The sequence below is a fragment of the Leuciscus leuciscus genome, assembly GCF_965113295.1.
Source record: "Leuciscus leuciscus genome assembly, chromosome: 22".
In the NCBI taxonomy this organism is placed as follows: domain Eukaryota; kingdom Metazoa; phylum Chordata; class Actinopteri; order Cypriniformes; family Leuciscidae; genus Leuciscus; species Leuciscus leuciscus.
Genome location: NC_138746.1, coordinates 10,384,514 through 10,407,865, shown reverse-complemented (window position 1 = coordinate 10,407,865; position 23,352 = coordinate 10,384,514).

Below are 23,352 nucleotides of genomic sequence, written 5' to 3'. Positions count from 1 at the left end.
CTAGGCTTTGTTACGTCAGAACTGTTACAAAAAGGTAATCAATTTCAATAGTTTGCCATAAGGGGACAATCTCAGTGAATCGCTGAACTCTATGGTTTTTAACTGATCTCGGATTAGGTTTTTAAAGCTGTGGACATTTGTAATGACACATTTAATAAAAAAGAAGAGTAGACTATAGGTAATTTTCTCTTATTGGCCTGATTAGCCACGCCCTGGATAAAACACAAAACAAGCCCAACAAATATTAATTATAAAAGAGCACATATAACACTTCATATTTAGGGAATAGGGTATGTTTTTTCATTAACACTTTTTGTTATAGGCTACTGGTTGAAACTCAAATCCGATAGCAATCAATAATAGAAGTGATGTTTGTCCAATCGGATGTCTACCTTCCTGTCAACCTATGTGTTTCCATACCTCGACACACCCATGCTCGCGCACAAATAAGCTGTTTATGTTCATAGTTGTACCGTTATATAATTTGAGACATGGGGTAATTTAAAGGGATAGTTCACTTTGAAATTAAATGTTGGTATGTTTTAGCTTACCTCAAGGGCATCCAAGATGTAGGTGTCTTTTTTTCCGCAGTAGTTTCAATTTTGATATTTTTAGGTCAAACCGTTCTTGTCTGTCAGTCATATAATGCAGGTCGATGGTCACTGTCTCAAAGAGCATGCACAGAGTCCAAATTAAACAATTCCCCATCGTAAGTACACATTGATGGCCCAAGACACGAAACGAGCACGAAACCGTAGCCAATGCGACATCTAGTGTATATATACCCGCCCGCGCTCTCAGATCATTTGGACGCAGCTGTGTTCAAGAGGTAAAAACTATATAAATACTGTTCGTTTTCTCACACAAACCGCTCGTTTCGTGTCTTAGGCCATCAATGTGTACTTACGATGGGGAATTGTTTAATTTGGACGATGGGGAATTGTTTTAATTTGGACTCTGTGCATGCTCTTTGAGACAGTGACCATCGACCTGCATTATATGACTGACAGACAAGAACGGTTTGACCTAAAAATATCAAAATTGAAACTACTGCGGAAAAAAAGACACCTACATCTTGGATGCCCTTGAGGTAAGCTAAAACATACCAACATTTAATTTCAAAGTGAACTATCCCTTTAACGCTATCTCCTGTGATGCTTTCAGACTTTCATGTTTTAAAGGAGGAGTGGCTTTGGAGACGCTCTGAAGGGAGGGTGAGATCTTATGCTTTCAAAGCTACCTTGCTATTGCTAGCCTCTCCAAAAATTGCCTACCATACCTTAAATGGTATTTGATCATTTGTAGATTATGTTGCATTAGTTGTTTACATTGTATTTACACAGTTTTGACCAGCAGGTTTTTACCAGCGTGTGGTGTTTCGAGCGCTTCAAAACAGTGAATCATTTTGCAAAGCAAATGGTTCAATTGATTCGGAGTTACGAAAAGCTTTGTTTCTCCAGCAATCACTATACTGTAAGTGTGTTCAACTTGAAGTGCTGCACAGGACGGTTGGTGTATGACATCAAAGTACCGCGAGAGAAATTTGAAAGCATACGGGGCCGTCTGCTCTCTAATTGCTCTCGCAGAACTTTGATGTCATAAACCAATCGGCATCTGCTTCAAGTTGAGCACACCTAATGGCATCACACTACCCAGGGGGCACTACTTATGGCGCTTTTCCACTGCATGGTACGGCTGCATTGAAACCCATTTTCAGGCCCCCAAAACGCTGTTGTCGTGGCATATACGCAACATTGCTTTCAATTAAAAATAGAAAACTTTTTATGTTTTTAGTCGATCATTTACACGGAATTTGGCGGGCCTGAAAATGCAAACTTTTGAAAACGGGTTTCAAATTGCATGTTTGTGCACCCGGAAACTGATCGAATTCAGCCATCTTGAAGGACATCTCAATTCTCTAATTGCACCACGAGGAGGCGAGGAACGAGGAGTGAGGAAGTTCCAGAGGAGCTATGAGCGAAGATGAACAGGTGTATCCTATGCGGGATGTGTAACCTGACACACATAGAAATTCTCCTCCCCCTTCACATCCGTCACAATATCAACAGGGCATCTTGCTTTATCTTTATTATTTATTAATTTCTTAAATAACCAAACTTTAACAACATAAGGGCAGATCCTTTGAGCACAGCTGATGACGCTTTGAAGTGACGCACGAGTGATCGAGAATATTCCAATATCTGTTTCTTTACAATGTTACATCGCCAACTACTGGCCTGGCATGCATAATACAGCTTTTTTTCTTTTTGACCACGCTGTCATCTGTACTCAAAACTTTAAAAAAACGCAAAGGGAAAAACTTCTCCATTTTTAGTACATTGATGTTGTGTAAACATACCCTAAATGAATGACTAAAACGCATTAAAAGTTTTCCATTTTTAAAACGGTGTTGTGTTCGGTGTCTAACATCCCCATACAATATATTTTTGTTAGCCAGGGAGGAAAACCACCTCCAGAAATGATTTAGTCTTTAATTGTGACCATGTACACAAACTGCATGTCCTACTGCAGATGTGGCTTTTAGGAAAACATAACCTCAGATCAGCGATATTAACACGTTTTACTAAGTTACTGTTTCTGTTTTACTTTGTTTACTTAAAGGAATAATGCGCCCAAAGATTACAATTCCTTTATTCCACAGAAGAAAGAAACTCAAACTGGTTTAGAAAGGAGGATGAGTAAATGATAATAGAATTTCCATTTTCAATAATTCACTCAATTAAAATGTGTACATTCAAAATATTATTAAAAATATTTTATTTATTCAACTTCTATCATTTTATGACTTTTGCTTATAAGAATATTCCACATTCTGGTTAAAAATCAAGACATTTTCTTAAATATTTTGAAATTAATCTCACCATATGCACATATAAAGAATGATTTTGATAAATTGATGAAAATGCTAAAGGATTGGCCATGTAATTAACCTGTCTTTGTGATATTATTGTCACATTTGTTTCATCCTCCAAAGAATCATTGTGAATTAGCTATTTGAGATTTCTCTGAAAAATCCAGTTAGATGTCATGACCTTGAGATCAAGAGGGGTAGATTGAAATTATCATGAAGTACCAATAAAAGGTCAAGAAACAGAAGCGGCAGATGACTTAGTAGCTCAGTAGCTATACAAATGATGTCAGAGGTAAGTGCTCTATTTGACAATTATTCTATAGAACTTGGAAATATGGTAAATACTAAAATGTGTGTGCAGTTTAACCTCTGACTACAAGCTTAATTATGTTCCACTCAAGGCAGAGCCAAGTAACGTTTTTGAAGAGAGGTCATTGATCAAGTGATCTGGGTGCACGCATATATACTATTGCTGAAAATAGCAGGATAAAAAAAAAAAAAAATAATTGAATTTTTGATGAGCCTTATCATCATTCATCATTGTTGTTTTATACTTTAACAACTTTTATATTTCAAACTTCTCAATGTGTAAAAAAAGTGTTGGCATGCTTTGTTAATGTTATTATGAAATATGATTTAATATTATATTTTAATATTAGGGGGTCCTTGGGTTGGCTGAGAGTCTGAGTGGGTAGAAAGATCATTATAGGCTTGCAAACATGTAATGAAATGTGACAAATTATAACATTCATGATAACCTCTCCAGATGTGTCCTGCTACCAAAATTTTTTTTCCTTTACAAGTCCCGCCATCTGCATCAGGGTCAATAGTATGTGTGTGTATGGAAGACATTTTGATTTTTATAAAAAAAAAAAAAAAAAAATGTTATTTTTTCAGTGCCTCAGTGCCTCAGGTCAACACATCCTCGGAAGAAATGAGAACATATCTGTCTGGACATCTATTTCTCATATGTTAACAGACCACAAAACCAATTACTGAACATATTTTTTCTCTGGGCACCCATATGCAAATGAAAAACATGCCACACTGTCGCCGTCTGTAATTCTCTGTAGTACTTACAATAAACAGCTGTCTCTAAGAGGCCTGTTTGTTTCTCTCACTGTCTTTCAGTAATGTTAAAACCCTATTTGATGTGTGGCAAACAGCACAGGATAAGAGCCAGGTGGGGGAGAGATAGTGGGAACCAGCTCAGCTGCAGAGAGACTGCCTGTCTGATCAAGAATATAGACCTATACTCCACACATGACCCTGTATATACAGTAGTGGCTAAAGTGATGTCCAGAGGGGATATTTGTTTTTAATGACCCTAAAAGTTCGATCCATCAACCATACCAGTTTGAATCATTAAAATGTGAGGAGAATATTTTAGATCATTTAAAATATTTAAAATATGAGAGAAGAACAAAAAACCTAACCTTGGTTAAGGTATTTACCTGACCAAATTATGTGGCCAAAAAAAAAAAAAAAATGCATAGGCCTACACACATAATGATCATACTGTAGCCAATACTGTGTATAGTAGGCCTATATCTAAATTATAGGAAAGTAGCTAAAACAGGTCATAGAACCTTTGAAATCGACTTGAACATTGATTGAACATACGTTGGCCATTAAACAACCAGACCAAACCCACTTGAAAAGGGTCTACAATGGTTTTGTGATGACAAAGTGACCGAAGCCACAGGCAACGTCAGGTGTGTGGTGTTTTTTTTTTTTCAGAAGCTTATAGCACCATCTAGCGGTTCTTAGTGATCAAACGAGAATGAGACTCACAGACTTTACCTGCACATACCTACACTTTACACAAATGTTTAGACAAATTAGACAACTTTCATACATAAACAATATTCAAAATAAAACCACTCCCTAACAACACCCCCCCCCCCCCCCCCCCCCGTCCCAACGCCAAAAAGGGGGATTTTTACCTATTCAGCAATGTTGAATTTTATATACAATTTTTATTTTATTTTTATGCTGAACATTACATGAACAACAGAAAACGGTAGTAGCTACGAACTGACAGCGATATGGACTTGTTTAAAGTAATCATCTGTAACCGAGTTAGTTATAGGCCTATATTGTTGGCGATTTAAATATCTAAATGTTAGTGAGGAGAAAAAAAAACAAAAAAAAAAAAAAAAAACTGTTAGCAATCAATCTGCATATGCGATGGACATCGGTTAATTATTCTCATCTTTATAGATGAGTATAGCCTATCTTGAGTAAAACGAACCGGAAGCGATGCTATACCTGTTTACCAGAATATGATAGTTTGTGCGCATTGTAACCATGATATTGTTACCACATGATTTACATTATAAAAAAAAAATATATAAAAAAAAAATGTCAAAACAAAAATCTCATTCCATTTTCTATTCTATTTAAAAATAAATATAGTAGGCATTGACTGCAGAAGCCTCTGAAAGTTTCTAATTTAATAAAGGTTTCCTTTCCCAATTTTTGCTAACAGGGTTGTAGCCTACTAATGGAAAACCTTGCATAAAATGAATTTATATTTTGAACCTAAAAGGCACTCAAATGTTCTTGCAGCATCTTTTTGTGTTTATTGATTTTCTAAGAGAAAGGTTAATTAAGCATTCTTCAGAAATAATATTCCATGCACACAGAATGTTCCTGCTGTGCTTGGTTGGTAACAAAAGATTAGCACTTAGTACAGTATACTCAAATTTCCAAATGAATCCATGTGCGCATACTGTAAAAATATATCAGCAACTTCATCAAAGTGACCCCCGGAACAACATCATGAACCCTTCATCCTTGTATCACATTCCTCAGAGTGTTTCTCAGAAGCAGTTCAGCCAGAAGAAATCCTTTAATGATTGAATGCTGCCTCTTTCAGGAGCATCGCACCGGGCCACTTCTGCCTCTGCCTGCCATTTAATGCTCATTGATCTCCACAGCAGAACAAGCCAGATTTGTTTACTGAATGAACAGCAGTGGGGCCCGTTGAGAGTAAACTTAGTTTGTACTGAAGGTTTATTGTCAGAGCGGACGGAATGTTCTGTGGTTTGTGTTCTAGAACGTTAGAGCAGATTATTACATACAAATAAACTGCCATTTACATTGAGCAATACATTTACATGTGATAATCACATTACAAACTGCCTAATTTTATTGAAGGTGACAGTTGTTGTTAGTTCATCATTCGACCAAAAATGTCATGCTAATCCTTAACCACTTTGCATAGACTAAAACTTGTATAGTGAGCATTTAGCTAATGAGGCAAACTGGGTTAATTAGGCTCGTCTATAAATTAGTGATGCAAATCGCAGATTGACCCGCAAAATGTGTGTGTGAGAGCCTATATTGGTGTAGCATGGGACATCGTTGAGATGTTTCCTCTGGTCCATGCTGAGCTGTCACTGATATTTACCGTCCATTATTGATGATGTCATTTAAATATGTAGCAGGACAAAAGAGGCTACCAAGTATCATAAGAAGAGTGTGTTATTTTATTTTACTCACTTATTGTTTCATTGTAAATGAATTCTGGCATTAAAGAAACTGATTGCTTAGGGATAATGAAAGTTTATTTAGAGTGCAGTCTAATCTTTGTGTGTGTGGGGTGTGGGGTGTGGGGGGGGGGGGTACTTTTATTCAGCAAGGATGCATTAAACTGATCTTAAGTGACAGTAAAGACATTTACTGAGATTACCACAAAAATGTTTAGTAGCACTTCAAACTGTTTTCAACATTGATAATAATAAGCATATTAGAATGATTTCTGAAGGATCATGTGACACTGAAAACGGCAGTAATGATGCTGAAAAAGATAAGAGAGAAAGATGTCAAATTTACCATCACTCCTTCACCAGTTGTATTAAAAACACCCTTATGCTGAGTGTTCTTTTTAAAAAAAAAATGTTATACCAAGGCTGTTACACAAAAGTATAGTGTAAAATAAAAGTATGTTGAAATATTTGTATTCTGTATACAACATATTTCGATCTCATGTACAACATTTCTTTCTTTTTTTCTTTCTTTTTTTTAAAGGCTAAGGAACCTCTTTGCGCTGTGTGTGCACGATCTGTTTGTTCTTGTTTTGTTTCCCTTAACCTGTGTAAAATTAATCACCAAATAAGGTTGTACAGCTATGCAAGTCATGTTATGATGCAAAAAAAAAACTTTAAATATAAAATAACATTGCTAGATTTACAATGTCAGTAGCTGTGGAAACATGTCAGTCTTTACAAAGGGCCCATTATAGGGCTACCAATGTGTATATTAGTGAGTGAGAGTGTTTGGGTTAGTGTGTGCATGCTGTCTCAGTCTGTGACCATGGATGTGTGATCTAACAGTAGCTGACAGGGAGGTTGGAGGGCACTCTCTAGGGTCCTCAGGCTGGGAGCACTCTAGACCACATACAGCAGAGCTGTACCCTGTCCCATCGAGCTAACAATTAGCACACACACCATAATGCACACTGTGAAAAATCATCGTTTTTAAAGAAGAACTGGCAGTTGTGGTTGGCAGAATAATTCTGTAAAAATACAGTAAAAAATGTTGTGCAGTGTCATAAACACACACAAAACACTATTATGGTAACACACACGACACTAAAATAATGCAATAAACATTCATTTAACTAAATAAGATATAACATAAAAACTGATACAAACCTAAGATGAACAGTTATTCAAATGAAAAGCAAATGTGAAGTGTCACAGGAAATTCTGGCAATGTCAGTTTATGGCTTTTCATTGTAACTTATAAGATGACTTGCGCTTTTTACTTCCAAAACGGTACAGTTAATAGTATTTTACTGTAAAATGACATGAAATGTAAGGTTAGATCAATTACTGTTTTTCAGTGGAACTTCAGTGGTTTTCACTACAGTCTTACAGTTAAAATTACAATAATTTTTTTTACAGTACATGGCCCCAAGTGTTTTATGCATTATGTCACATGCATTAAATATGTATGATGTGCTTGTCCTCAATGCATTTTGATTAATGTCTATAGAATGTAGTCATATTTGTGATTTCAAACTGTGCTTCAACCCATGTGTACACAAACCTAAATGCCTCAACCAGAGGCACACTGGTGAACTGGTGGCTCGATCTGTTAGCCCTTTTACATTTAACATGAGGCCAGTCTGCCTCTTCTTGACTTATTCATCTAGTTAGGAGCTCACTAGCACTAACGTGAGTGGACAGCTATGCGTCTGGTGAAGACCTCTCCATCTCCCCTCAGTCTCGGAGGAATCCACCCCAGAATTCACAGCCTTCAACCCACACACACAACATGATCTGCAAGCCTTTGCAAGTGTAAGTATGCTTGTGAAGAACTGCCCATTTAAATAGCATACTTATGCACATTAAAGCACAAAACTGGAGGGTTAAGTTTAAGGGGGGGCTTACAGAGGTACACGTGAGGTAGAGTGTGTTTTTTGGAGCCAAGGTCAAAGGGGGGTTGAGAGAGATCGATGCCATGATTGCTGGTGTGTGAGATGGATATTCACCAGTGACCCTCCGTCCCTTGACGTCGCATGCAAGGAAGTTGTGCGTCCCCTGAGACACTCAGACTGTCTGTATTGTGAGTATGACATGCTTTACCCAATCATTCTGTGTGTGCATTTGTCTGTATATGAATCTGTGTGTGACTGTGTGTGGGTGCTTATGTGTTGTTTTAGTCAAAGCATGTTAAAGGCACTTCAGATAACTCAGTGCGCTTGGCAGCAATGTAGCAAAACAGAATGAAGTTAAAAGTCAGCTGACCTTTAAAATATACATATTGTTTAAACATTCTGAGTGTCATATACTTTGATAACAGTAAAATACTGACATCTTAATTTGCATTGTAAAAAAAATAATACATTTTTATAAATGTTTTTTGCTTTATTAGGTTGAGTTTGCTTATAGTTGTTCTGAGATTAAATTAATTTCAAATGCTAAAATAATTTTACAAAAAAATGAGAATTTTCTGTGATCGTCACTAGCATTGTGGGTTGAATTTTTCAAGCACCTGTAACGTCTTGTTTTGTTTTTATTTCATGTCAGTCATGTTTCATGTCTTTGTAAACATAATAAAAAGCATCAACATGAAGTCCAGGCCTGGTCCTCTTTCTTCTTGCACTGTCGTCACTCCTCTGTGAGATTCGAGACCGGTGTGGCGCACAGGTGACGCTCATTGGCACTCTCGCCACCGGCCTCGCTCCGTTCCCACTGCTCTTGGCCCCGCACTGCTTGCTACAGACTGCAATACATATTTATAAGAGTTTTACATGGCAGCCTGTTATTGTTGGGACATCGACTTTACATTTTCACGCCCCTAAACATTATGCTGAACAAAACAAACTGTGATTGATTGCTTTACATGTCAGTCACATGGCCTCTTGTGCAGTCCTTGGCCAATGAAAGCTGCCATGGAGCCTAAGCATCCTAAACTGCATACTTCCCTACTATATAGTAGGCAAAAAACAGTATGTGACTAAAGAAGTATGTCTGAATTCACAGTCCTCAGTAAGCAAAAAGTACACAGATGACCTACTACTTCTGGTGAGATTCTGAAGTGTGCATATTATGGATACTTTACTATCCCATAAGGCCAATGGTGAATGGCAGTGAAGTGTGACAATTGACGCAGGTAGGTCACGTGATAAAGACAACATGGCGAATGTAATACGTCCGGATTACATCCTACACACATTCATTCTATAAAGAACATACTTTCTTAGCGGCCGTAAAGTAAGAACTTATTCAAAATAAGTAAAATAAGAATTTGGATGCAGCCCGTGCATGTACTGGCCATAGGGAGCACAGTGAGTTTTCTAGTGAGCCGATCGAGTGAAATGAGGAAGACATCCCCACTCCCCAATATCGGACTTTATGAAGATTTAGACTTTATGAAGATTTTATGAAACTCGTGGGAAACTCGAAAAGACAAATACTCTTCCAAATAAAAAGTCTGTCAAAACAGATTAAACTTCAGAAATAATAGGCTATCTGTATTTGTTGCTCCATGGAAGAACATAAAATATGGATCACCAAAAGACACCAAAACATGGTTTTCTAAAAGAGAATAAAAAGTTATTTCATGTGGCATCAGTCTGCAAAACCTGTTTTCATCTGAAACCTTGGAGCATATGCATGTATCTACGAGTGTAATGAGAGTAAACTCTCTCGACCTCTCTGACAGAGCTGAAGATGCTCTTTAAAGAGTACTTGTACGTTTGGGAGCATGTGACTGAAGGTTTTGCGTTGCTCAAGGGCAGCGAGAAGGTGACACCCAGCATATGATCCTGAAAGCCCGTGACGGCTTCTGCAACTCCCCCTCCCTGCCCTGACTGACAACCGCCCATCATAAACCAGTGCCCCACTCCTCCACGTAGCCAGGGGCTACGCAAACAGAGAAGTCCTGCAACGGATGGATGGATGAGCGGACGGATGAACTGGAGGCCAGTGCACAGACAGATACAGAGACAGACAGAGCACCAAAGGGCAGGTGGCTTAGCAGACAGCTGTCCACTGTCGTGGCCAAGTCACTCAACTTAGGGGTCAAGAGATCTTTGTGACAAATATAAGAGTACGGATGGAAGGAATGAAAAAGATGAGGGCTGATAAGGTCTGAGACCTCCCTTAGGAGAGTTTGATGGAGTGAGGAGAGGCCATGACAGATTGGCAGTTTGGATCAACAAAGCCAGTCTAGGCCCTGAATCTAATGTGATTCTTGCCACGAGAACGATATGAGGATGCGGAAACGAAGGGCTGAGGGAGAGATATAGTACACAAGAAACGAGAGAGATGAGAAACTGAAGATGAGTACATGACTTCTGACATACAGGAGAAGACAGAAGCCAAGATGCTAAGATGAAAACATTTGGAGAAGCTGACCATGACCTTGTTCACACTGTACACAAAAATAATTTGGTTTTCAAATACCAAATTTAGGACGGACTCATTTTACAAGAGATGGAATTGTGTCCATTTGTTCTGACAGCATAGTCAATATATATTAAGCTTCATTCATAGATGAAATGATTTAAATGTGCTGGACTTGATATTATATGAATGGTATCACTGAATTAGGTTGGATTGGATTAGGTTTTATGAAATATCAAACTTTGTGACATGCCTTTGGTAAGATTATTTGTTTTGGCAATCAGAAAACTTCTAACTGTCAATCAAAGTGTGTGTTCATAGGCCGTGGAGTTCAGGACAGAAGGAAGCTGAGAGTTAAGAAAGTGAAAACAATAATAAAAAAAAGAAATTCTTGAATTAAAATAACATTAACTTAAATAAAATAAGTTAAATAAGTAAAATATAGTAAAATAAGTGGGAAAAAAACCCTAAACGTATTTTATTTCAGCTAGTTTCCAAAGGAGGGGGACGTTAGGAAATGATCTGTGTTTGCTGGGAATATATATATATATATATATATAAAGCAGAGGCTCTGTTCTTTCTTTTAGCATATTGCATGTTCAGATATTCATACAACAAAATATTCTCTGGGCCATGAAATTTTTGTGAAAATGAAACGCTGGCGGAGAATTTACTAATTCAAAATATCAATAAAAAACAAATTCTTCCCTTTACTAAACAGTCCTTACATGACACTTCACATATGATTGTATTTTATAAAAATTATTTTGTTTCTTCTTATTTGGGTTATTAGTAATGTACATTATGTTTGTGTTATATAATCTGTTATTTAGTTGACGTTTATACCATTATTTTAATGTTGTATGTTATCATGATGGTCTTTCGTTTTTGTGAGCATGACCTTGTGCAGCTGCTACGGAATTGGCCATGTTTTATAGACAGACTATTCATGATGAACTCTGATCCATTATGTGGCATTATATATACATATTATACACTTAATAAAATACACGGTTATAAGTTGTCAAATATAAAGGCACCAAAATGGCATCATGAAACCCGAAACATTGATCCCATATTTTATACAGTGAATTTGGAACAGTGAAAATGGCTCCATTACCCCCTGCCGTTAGATGCTATAACTACATACTACACAAGCATCTTTCTCCATTAAGACCATTAAGGTTCTGAGTCTGACAATCACTCATTAAAATAACCTTAAATAACACACACTAGTAAAGAAATAATAATAATAAATAAATAAAAACATGATCCTCTCACACCCCAGTCAAAAGGCCCAGAGGGTCGTATTGGTGATGTGCAGGAAGGTAGCAGCATCATGACAGTAATCTCTCTCCCTCGGGACACACAGACTCTTACTGATAAGTGCCAGGGAGCAGGGGGAACCTATTCCGTTAGCGGTGTCTTCAGCAGAGCGCAAGGCCATCCGGCATCCCCTCAGAGCTCAGCCCGGTAATCCGACACGACACGGCTGACATTACACACTGACGCCAATGATGGAGAGCATCTCAAACTAACTGCAGGAGAGGAGTGTTTTAGGTGCCCTGCCATCCTGTGAGGGATTATTGTGTTTGGATTATTAAACTGAGATCTGAAAGGTTTCAACAGCCTAAGCAGACAGCAGTAAAAGACGCTGAGAAAGATAAAACAAACAAACAAATAAATGTATTGTGTTTACTTAATGCATTCTGTTAAAAAAAATCTCCCACATTTTTCATGCACCCTCTTGTGGCCCCTCGTGTTCCTTGGGACTATTTGTAAAAGAACAGACAACATTTAAGATAGGCCTACCGTTATACCAGTATAACTCACCATCCATATAAACCCTGGAAAAAGGCTGATGATGGCATTTCATTTTTGGATGTCATATTTTTGATGGTCCACTTTAGACATTACTATAAGTAACTTTGCAACTACATGTCAACTACCAGTCATTAGAGTATTAGTAGACTGTCTGCTTATATCTGCTGACTCTTTTATTTTTACGGTCCACCAACAGATATTTTACTGACTATAAGTAACTTTGCAACTAGTACTACAATCCAACTTATTCTACTAACCCAAACCCTAACACCTAACCCTAAACTAACAGTCTGCTAACAGTCTTCTACTAATAATGAGAGTTAGTTGACATGTAGTTGCATAGTTAGTGGACCATCAAAATAAATGTAACCTAATATTACTTTAATTATGTCTGTGATCCAACATCCACATGGGCAACCCCAGCAAACATAGAACGTTGGCACAACGTACCCAACCTTCTAACAACGTTTTATCAACATGGCAAAAAGGTTGCTATAAATTCGTAGTTTGGTGAAGGTTGTTACAGCGTTGTCACAGTGTTGACATGCACCGTTCAGGTCCAGTGCAGGTTTTGGCGAGGGTGTCTGGACCATAGATATCATATAATAAAGGCTAGATGTCTCCGCACACGGCGGCCATCTTACCACAGGGTGCTCGCTCACTCGTAACATGGTGCATGTACTTTTAAATAACCATAACTTGCTCAATTTTATACCGATTTTCAAACGGTTTGGTTTGTTATAAACGTCAGACTCGTAGTTATGACACTGCATACATATGAATAATTATAACAATGGACTTCCATATGAAAGAATTAAAGCCACGTTAATAACGTTTGTAAGAAACCAAACCGTTTGTAAATCCGTCAAGATTTCAGCGAGTTAAGAGGATTTGTGTGTGTGCTGATCACTCACCTTAATTCACAGCTTCCCTGTGGTAAGATGGCCGCCGGTGATGCCGGAAATGACTCTGCTGTAAGACATCTAGCCTTTATTATATGATATCTATGGTCTGGACAACCACTGGATGACATATGATGTGAACTCGTCACTGCCCTGCGCGCGAAAATCAGCCTTTTAAATTTCAACCGCCCCTTGGGCTCATTGTGTTGTCTCGTTCTTCATCGAGCAAGGATACGTGAGTATTGCGTTTAATTTACCTCAGCTAAATAAGATACGTAATTATTCAAACACAACGTACAACTTCATTTTCAAATGTGCCTCGCTCGCACGGTTTAGTTTTTCATTTCATATGTCTGCTATTTAACGTTAGTCTCATTCGTGTATTTGCTCCTCTGGATTTGTGGATGTTTCCTGGACTGATTCCGGTTACCAACCTTTATCTGTCTGCCACGACAACGGAAACGTTTTGAAAACGGTCTCCGTGAACAACAAAAACGCGAATCTCTGAAGACGATGCGTGTTGGAAACCGAAAATGAAACACTCATTTCCATATCTGAATTCCAGAGGCTTTCTCAGAACTTGTATACACTGTGAAATATACGAACAGTAACGATGGCGTCGGTTTTACCGTATCAATTTAGCTTGAGTCCTCATCCTTTGGAAGTGCATCCAAAGCGGATTTGCTTTCGCAGCGCAGAAAACAGCATCTTCTTTACACGTCGACAACACAAACCAAACTCTTCCAGGCCTCAGCTACAACTATTGAGGGAGGGTCAAAACAGAATGTTCCCTGACAACCAATGATGCGCATATAGGCTGACATTATGAAAATGTATTACAAACTTAAATAGGTTCGTGCAGGAATTAAGTCTGGAATTACGATGACTCATTTCAGGCAGTTCAGAATCACTTCTTTCTTTTGGAAAACAGTAACTCCAATTATCGTGCACTTTGATCTTTGAAACTTTGCAGACATTTTACATTCACAAACAGCTATAGGCCTATTACACACTGCATGAAAGTTAACATCTGAAAAAGCATATTAGGGGCACTTTAATATCAATATTAATGCATTTCCTTAAATGTTTTGGAAAACGGGTGGAATTCAAAATCAAATGTATTATCAACCAACAACTACTGCAGCTTTAAAAATAGAAAATACATGGCAAATTAATACCCAAAAATCAATAATATCCCATGATATAGACAATATGCGTGAGATTACTTGCACTTGAGTAAATTGTAAATGATTGGTCTGCTTAACCTGCATTTATCTCATGACAGCCACGGACAGCAGAGGAGAAAGTGATGAAATTGGAAAGGGCATCATTTCTAATGACTGAGGACAGAAGATGTGTTGCTTCAGGCTGTAAAGTAGAGGAAAAGGTCAGGTCAGATTGAAGTCTCCTCACCTACTCCTGGTGTTGTCATTACTGAGATGGAGGCAAGACGGATTTTCTAAACCCCCCTTTAACACCATGCAAAAAAAAATCTGGGAATCAGAGAGAAAATACAAATAGACATTTCCAAAATGTCATGTGGCTTAAGGCTGCTTGGGTCAAAAGGCAGAAGAGTTGGGCTAAACCTCTCAGGAACGGGCTTTGACGAGGTGGATAAGGAAAGAAGCAAAGGTGATGAAGACCACACAGCCAAAGGAAGAAGGTCAGCGTGTCTGTCACAGTTTTCAGCACCTGGTGTCTACTTTATGGCAGTTGATGTCACCAGTATGTAAATCCGGTGCTGCTTTGGGGCACATTAGTGATTCAGCACATAAACCCTATGTCAACAAAAACAATTAAGAGTTTCGAATAAAACATTACTTGAAATATTTCAAATACATATTCATTAAACTTCTGCAGCTTCAAAAGCCAAATTTTACTTTTTAAAACTGTAATTTATAATAATAACAGAATTATGCATGCTTTGTCAAAGCAGAGCTTATGGGGACATATAATGTTCTCATTGAATTAATAGAGGTTTTAGTTTTTTTTCAGCATTTTTTTGCCTTTTATTTTCAAGTTTGAATCAAGTGTTTATTGCTTGGCCAGAGTCCATATTATACCATACTATTCCATTCCATACAATGAATTATTATAGAATCAATTACTTATACTAATTATTATTAATATATTGTTTTATTCATTATTTATAATTAGCTTATTTTTTTATTATTTCTAATGTTTTTATTTATTTAATTTTATTACAAATTTTATAAATTAGGTAATTCAAATGAAATGATTAATGAAAGCTATTTAATTTTTCATTTCAATCGCAAATCTACCTATACTTTACTTAAAACGTTTGCTCTTTGAGAAAATTATATTAGATGAACTTTTTTAGAAACACCTTAACTTTAATAATTTTGAGGCACGGGTTTCCCAACCGGATCTCATGAGAACAATTTTTTTTTATATAAGTTGCCGATTTCATATGAATTGGTATGATTTGAATTGTATGAAAACATACCATTTTATTTAAAAAAACAACAACATAAACAATTAAGCATGAAGCACCCCTAAACCAGATCATATACGAAAAGGTACGAATGAAATCGTACGAATTCACAACCAATTCGCTAAAACTTTAAATAGTTTCCATGAAAGTTTGTTGCATTTCCTCAAATTTTTGAATTCAGGGTTTACAATGCAAGACAGTTCATAGTTATAATAGAAACCTCTCGAGGTGTTGCAGGTTGGGATGTCAATTAAGATGCGGTGACAATCACAAGTTGACGACTCCATGAAGATACGCTGAAGGGCAGCCGTGCAATTTTGGGAGGCTTCTTCTTCCTCTGCTTAATGTCGCTCTCAGGGTTTTCTTGGCTGTCGACACGCTGTTGAATATGCTTGACTGAGCACTTGCATCCTCCAATGCCTCGCTCATAATTGCTTCTTAGTAATCAACTCCATTACAGCATTATGTTAATGCAGGGTGTGAAATGTGAGGTGCTAGGAGGACAACTGAGGGATGTGATGGAGCTGAATGTTTGTTAAACTGCGTGGGATTCAGGGATTTGCCTCCACATCACATAATATGCTGAGAAATCTACAGTAGGGGAGATAGTGGGGTAAGATGAGCCAGTTGGCAATCTGTGTTGCCCCCTTGATTAAGAAAATTGTGCTTAATTTTTGTCAAATGACCGTTTTAAAACTAGCTTGTTATCACCATCACTTAGGCAAGGTGCAAACTTAAAAATTCCTTCTCACATCTTCTCACATGAACTGGTATGAACACACCAGGAACAACAATTTAAGTTTTGGTCTGTTTCTCACAGAAGAACTATGACATCATTAAACTTGAACTATAGCACTAGACTATACTTTTTCGATACTTTTATGCTGTTTTGCATCTTATTTTAAGCTTTCTCCTTTTTTTTTTTACCCTATTCTTTGCAATTGCATAGACATACACTTTTCTTCTGGTTTGTTCCGTGGAAGAAAATAAGTCTTAGTCACAATAAGAGTGAATTTTCATTTTTGGGTGCACTGTCAAATGTAGCCTGTAAAAAATGAATAGCAGCTTCCCATTGACTTCCATAGTAGGAAAAAAATAATACTATGGAAGTCAATGGGACCAGAAACTGTCAGGTTACTGACATTCTTCTAAATATCTTCCTTTCTGTTCAGCAGAAGAAAGAAATTCATACAGGTTTGAAACAACATGAGGGTGAGTATATGATGACAGAATTTTCATTTTAAAGTGGAGTATCCCTTTAAGATTTTTCGATGTTATTTTATTTCCGTGCTTTCCGTATACGTGCTTAACGTTTATTTATATTAGAAAACAAAAATGTGTTTAGTTTTAGTTAACTATAATGACCATGGTTTAACCCAATACTGTCAAGTTAATTGTGATTTTTAAATAACATTTATACTAATAAACAAATAAAAAGTAGATGAATAACATATTTAATTTTATTTAGGCACAAAATATTTTAGCTTATTTGACTAAATATTTTCTTGTGTACTCTGCAAAAAAAGTGACAGTTACTTCGAATAGCCACACATAAGAAGAGCTGTCTGTCACAAATAAAACAAACCACGGTACAAACAGTAAAAAAGAACATGAAATGTAAACACTATATGAAACACAACAAGCCTCTTTTATTATCTTACAATCTTACAATGTGCATCTCATTAAGGGTGACAGCCTGGATATGGTTTGTACACTTCACTGCATCCCTAGAATGGAGATAAAATTCTAGGTGTGCGTGTGTGTGTGTGTGTGTGTGTGTGTGTGTGTGTGTGTGTGTGTGTGTGTGTGTGTGTGTGTGTGTGCTACCGAGGCCTCTACAGTGCCCAAACACAGTCCTGTCACTGACCACAGAGGCATGTATAATTCTCAGGTGATTATTCCTCGGCCGAGGCATCATTACAGTAGTGTATCACATCATTCCTGTCTGGCTCAGGCACAGCTCTCCTATACCAAAGTCACAGGATCCCGGCCTGTCATGAGATCAGCCAGACAGTCTCATGCGAGAGTGTGCAAATATATGATTTCTCCTTTACTGTCACGCTTGAACAGGTCAGTGGAGGGATGGAGCTGGACGCCGCTCACTGAAACTGAGATGGAAACGGACAGGACTGGAGTCATGAGGAGCGGCGAGGGAAGTGATGATGCATGAAAGGCCCTGGATGACAATAACAACATAATGATAAGTAATGATACATGGATGATGTAAAATGCCACAATGCAGTCTTATCAGTCAGATTACTATCACTGTTTTGTATACAGACATCCACTTGCATACAAGTGCATGCAAAATAAGGGATGATTCAATTTTGTGAGTAATTTCCAGTCTTGCAAAGGGAGGAGGCATATATATATATATATATATATAGGCCTATATATATATATATATATATAGGCCTATATATATATATATATATATATATATATATATATAGTAACTGTGTCAACAGTCACATGAAACATGAATTTATGTTAAACTAAAAAAACTCAAACATTGACACCACCAATACATTTAAATGTTTTCTTATAAAAAATGAATGTTGTATGACTCATTGCATTCTTTTTATTGAAACCGGGATGAATAAAAGCTGTGGTTGAGATTTTAGGTCAGCACTTACAATGTGAGAAAACATCAGCTTGGAACTGTGAGGATGTGCACACATGTTCTGCTGCCTCTGTGTCTCTCAGCCCCTCGAGATTTCCATGTGTTTGCGGTGTCGTTTCCTGCCAAGGTTCTACTTTCTATCCTCATGTGTGACATTCAAGTTCACAAGGATCTCAGAGAAACAGCACTCTTCACACCAGAGAGCCCTGCAACTGCCATCACATTCACACTCTCTGATCCACACAGAAATGGACAAATCCTCAGGGACGGCCTGTTTTCTCTCTTTCCTCAACACTTCAGCTCTCTCTCTTCTGTGTAGCTCAGTCTCTGAGGCTTTGATTTGCAAAAAGTTGACACTTTTTTTTTCTTTTCTTTTTTTGAAATAGCTAGTTTCCACAGTATGAGAAATATTCTAGAGGTACTTGAATTTATTTAGTCATACTGAATTATGGGTAAATATCATCTGTGTTGTTTTGGATGAAACATCACACCCTAAAATGGGAAAAAATGACTTTCAAGGAACTGTATCCACTATACACCATGCCTCATAGGGTTAAAGGAATAGTTCGCTTAAAAAATAATATTTTGTCATCATTTTTGCAATTTCAAACCTGTATGAATTTTTGTCATTTCAACCCTGTATGAATTTCTTTCTCCTGCTGAACACAAAAGAAGATGTTTTGAAGAATGTCGGTAAGCAAACAATTGATGGACCCCATTGACTTCCATAGTATTCATTTTCCTAAGGAAGTCAATGGGGTCCATCAACTGTCTGGTTACCGACATTCTTCAAAACATCTTCTTTTGTGTTCAGCAGAAGACAGAAATTCATACAGGGTTGAAACAACTTGAGGGTGAGTAAATGATGACAGAATTTTCATTTTTAAGTTAACTATTCCTTTAAAAGTCAAAATTTTAAGGCAGAAACCCCCCAAAAGGTTGAAAGTTCAATAATAAAATGCTTAAGAATGCGTTTTTGATAATGTATTTATACATTATATATACATGTCAATAATAATAAGTCATGGTTAATGACTGCGTGTGAAGAGACCTACTGTACATTGCTTCTTACAACATGCTTTCCTTCATATTGAGGAATAAGAAATTAAATAAGCCTCTGGACATAACCTACAGGTGACAACATACCGGCGCCTTGCCATGTTGGGCAACCTGACAGACATTATTAAGTGATAAACAATCCAAAATTATTTATACCATTGTCTAAAGTTTTCCAGATGATTGCCAAAAAATGTAAAATTGCATTTTGCTGCTAAAAAAAGATTTTGAATAAGAAAATGAGGGCACTGTTTTCAATGGGTAGGAGGAAGAAAGATCAGCAAAAATCTTTTGTAAAAGAGGGAAAATAATCAGTTAATAATTGATAGTTTTTATGAATAATAAATCACTAACACAGATGCATTCATGCTGCAGAAAAACAGAACAGACCCTTCTTGAGTTCATTCAGCAAACAGAAAGGGGAAAGGAGCGGGCCTTGCCTCTCAGCTCACCTCATCTCTTCTCGTCTATAATTCAGTGACCTTGAGATATTTCTTCCCCTGAGCTCACCACTTTTAGCTCTCATGCCAACGAAAAGCAAGGGCTCCCATCGGAATAAGAAGTAAACTGACGGTACAAGTCTCTGGGAGTGGCACATGCTCGCTGACATTGCAGGTGAGGGTCGACGATTAATTCTTTAACAGCTCAGTGACAAACAAACTTTGAGATACATGTTAAGCAATATGTGATATTGCTTAGAAGTTCAATAAACAAAAAGTTCATATTTAGTAACTTTTTAGATGCAGAACTGCCAGTTATTTTATGTGTATTTGTTTCAAAATGAACATAGGTCCAACTTCCAAACAAAGCCAAAAGTGGAAACTGTTGCGCAGTTTCATTCCTTAATGAATTTTAGAAAGAATCGTTTCAATGAGCCACTCATAATTCACTTCTTTTGTTTCTGAATCTATCAGTGTTTTTGAACAAATTAGCTGAGTTAATGATTCAGTGACTCACTTGTAAGTCCTCCTCAGCATTAAATACTAGGATGAGAAGGTCTAGTAAGTGTGCATGGCTCCGTCATAAATGTTTCCACCCCTGCAGTCACGAAGTGAAAATAATATTAAAATTATTATTAGAAAAATACCTGGCTTTCTGATAATGACAACCATCTGCTGTCTTCCAGTGGTTTATGTTACGCTCATAAGTGACTTATTTTGTTCCTGAATGAATCTGCGTTTTTGAATGAACCAGTTGAGTGAATAATTCAATGACTCACTCGTAAGTCACTAGTGCTGTGTCCCAATTCACCTGCTGACAGTGACACTACACCCTAAAATGATGTGCTCTTTTTGTGAAGAAAAAGTACATGCTTTTGAGTGTAGCAGAAGAGTAGACAAGCTTTGGGTCATACTATCACGTCACAAAACTGTGTCTTTAATGGACGTTTTCTGTCGCATAGTTATGTGCATCCTGTCACGGTAAACTAACCGTTAAATAAATAACATTAAATAAATATTCTTATCAGGTTAAATGTTGATTATTATTAGTCACTCAAACCCCCTTTTCTAAACCTTTGTACTTAACTGTTGCTTGTGCACATCTGCCATGTTCATACATTTTTAACACTTTTTATTTGTGTTTGTAGCTCCTCCTTGAATCCTCGTCCAAAGCGCAATCGTTTGTGGGCAGTTTTAGCCGTCAGAGTGTGCACGGATCCACACTTCAAATATCCATGACTTTTAGAATACTCTTTTCAACATACTATGCATTGGGACACACTTATTCTAATCTCACATATTTAGGATGGATAGTATGCACATGGGACACAGGGTTGTATTTTTCCTGAATGAATCGGTTGAGTGAATGATTCAATGACTCACTCATAAGTCACTTTTGTTCCTGAATAAATATTTTTTATAACAAATCGGTTGACTCATTGACTCACCTTTATTTTTCACGTAAGGGTGGAGGGGATTGTGTCAATAGCTGTACAAAAACTGTTCATTGTGCTGTTTGATATCGCAAACTGTTATTTGTTATCATATTATTTAAATGTATTATCGTAATCATAAACACTGGAATTTAGCGCAAATTATTTTACCATTTACTGCGTTTTGCAATTCTTCCAGTTATTTACTATAGCGGAAAATGAATCAAAAAGCTTACTTCCGTGTTGTAACATAAGGTTAATACTGTATTGACTGATTTATAAATACAGTAATTTTTCGCCAGCTATTGGTGTATCAACATAAAATCCCTATCACTAATGCGCCAACTGACTGTCTGGAACGTAAAATCACAGACAAGTGGAGAAATGCATCCCAGCACTTAGGACTGCATATCAGCTCTATAACAAGCTCATATACTATATGAACACAATTGAATTTTGAAATATACAAGGTAAAGTGGAAATGTGTGCGTTACTGCTGCTAAAAGCACAATGAAAAGTATTATTAGAGATCCTCAGATGTGGATGTCTAAAGTTCAGTTCAGTCTTGCTTTAATAGTTACGTTCCTTTTGCCTGTCTATACATCCAAAGCATTTGGATTATCTATTTAATTATTAACCAAGCTCCACTCTTTAGATTTAGACACACATTATTCTTGCTGCTCACCATGCCATGCCAAAGCAACTCAGCATCGTCCCAACCCGAACATCACCCCACTGTGGGTGGGCTCGGCAGACAGGGGTTGACAGAGTGAGATCCAGGCAGGGATGGACTCTCAAACGGGTGAAACAACATGCCTGGCAGGCAATGCCTGTTCACTGTCACCTGTCAGCTGTGTAGTGTGTACTGCTGTGCGGGTGGCTTGCAGTGTGTGTCAGCCATGGAAATGAGTTTGGCATGGCACACGTCTGACAAATTGGGGCCCCCTGGCCCCTGATGCCCGGCACGAGACTGAGTGGCCCAGTGGGCATTAGTCCGTGCTTGACAACACCCCACCTAGCTGACCTTTTCCAAAACTGACCTCAAGCTGCCACCAATCAGCTTCCCGCTTCAGTATGCTTGTAAACAATGTGTCAAGCTAAAAGCACACGACAAGATTAATCCAACACATAGGCTACATAACTGAAATTTAAGTTTTACTCATGAGGACAGTATAATCAGGAATGGGTACAGTCATAAAACAAGATCAGGAAATTGAATAACAAAAAAATTATAAAAATTGCATTTGTTTGTGACACACTAAGTTTTCAAAATATTGAAGGCAAAGCACAGTTTTTATTCTGTGCTTGTTTTTGCTTAATAATAATCTTGTATGTAATTTTTACGTGTTGCCAGGGTTGTTATTGTAAATTTAAACAAAAACTATTAAATCATTTTCAGTATTTGAAATAAAATAACATATTAGATGAAAAACTGAAATTTAAAAAACTTAACCAAAAATTAGAAATGTTGCTTTGGCACCTAACAAATATATACGTTTAAGTTAACTTAAACTGAAGTACTAAAATTACCATGAAATAAAATAAAAAATAATTAAAGCTAAATAGAAATATATATATATATAAAAAAACTAATAAAAATCATCATAGAACAAAATTACTGAAATAAAAACTACAACTTAAAAAAAAGAGTAAAAATTTAAATTAAATCCAAATATGAACAAATATTATTATAGTATAGGCTATAAATACCACACTGTACAAATGTGCAAACAAACAGATACACACACACACACACACACACACACACACACACACACACACACACACACACACACACACACACACACACACACACACACACACACACATAGGCCTATACTTTAGCAGGATATACAATTTTATAAACAAACATAACACTCAAATT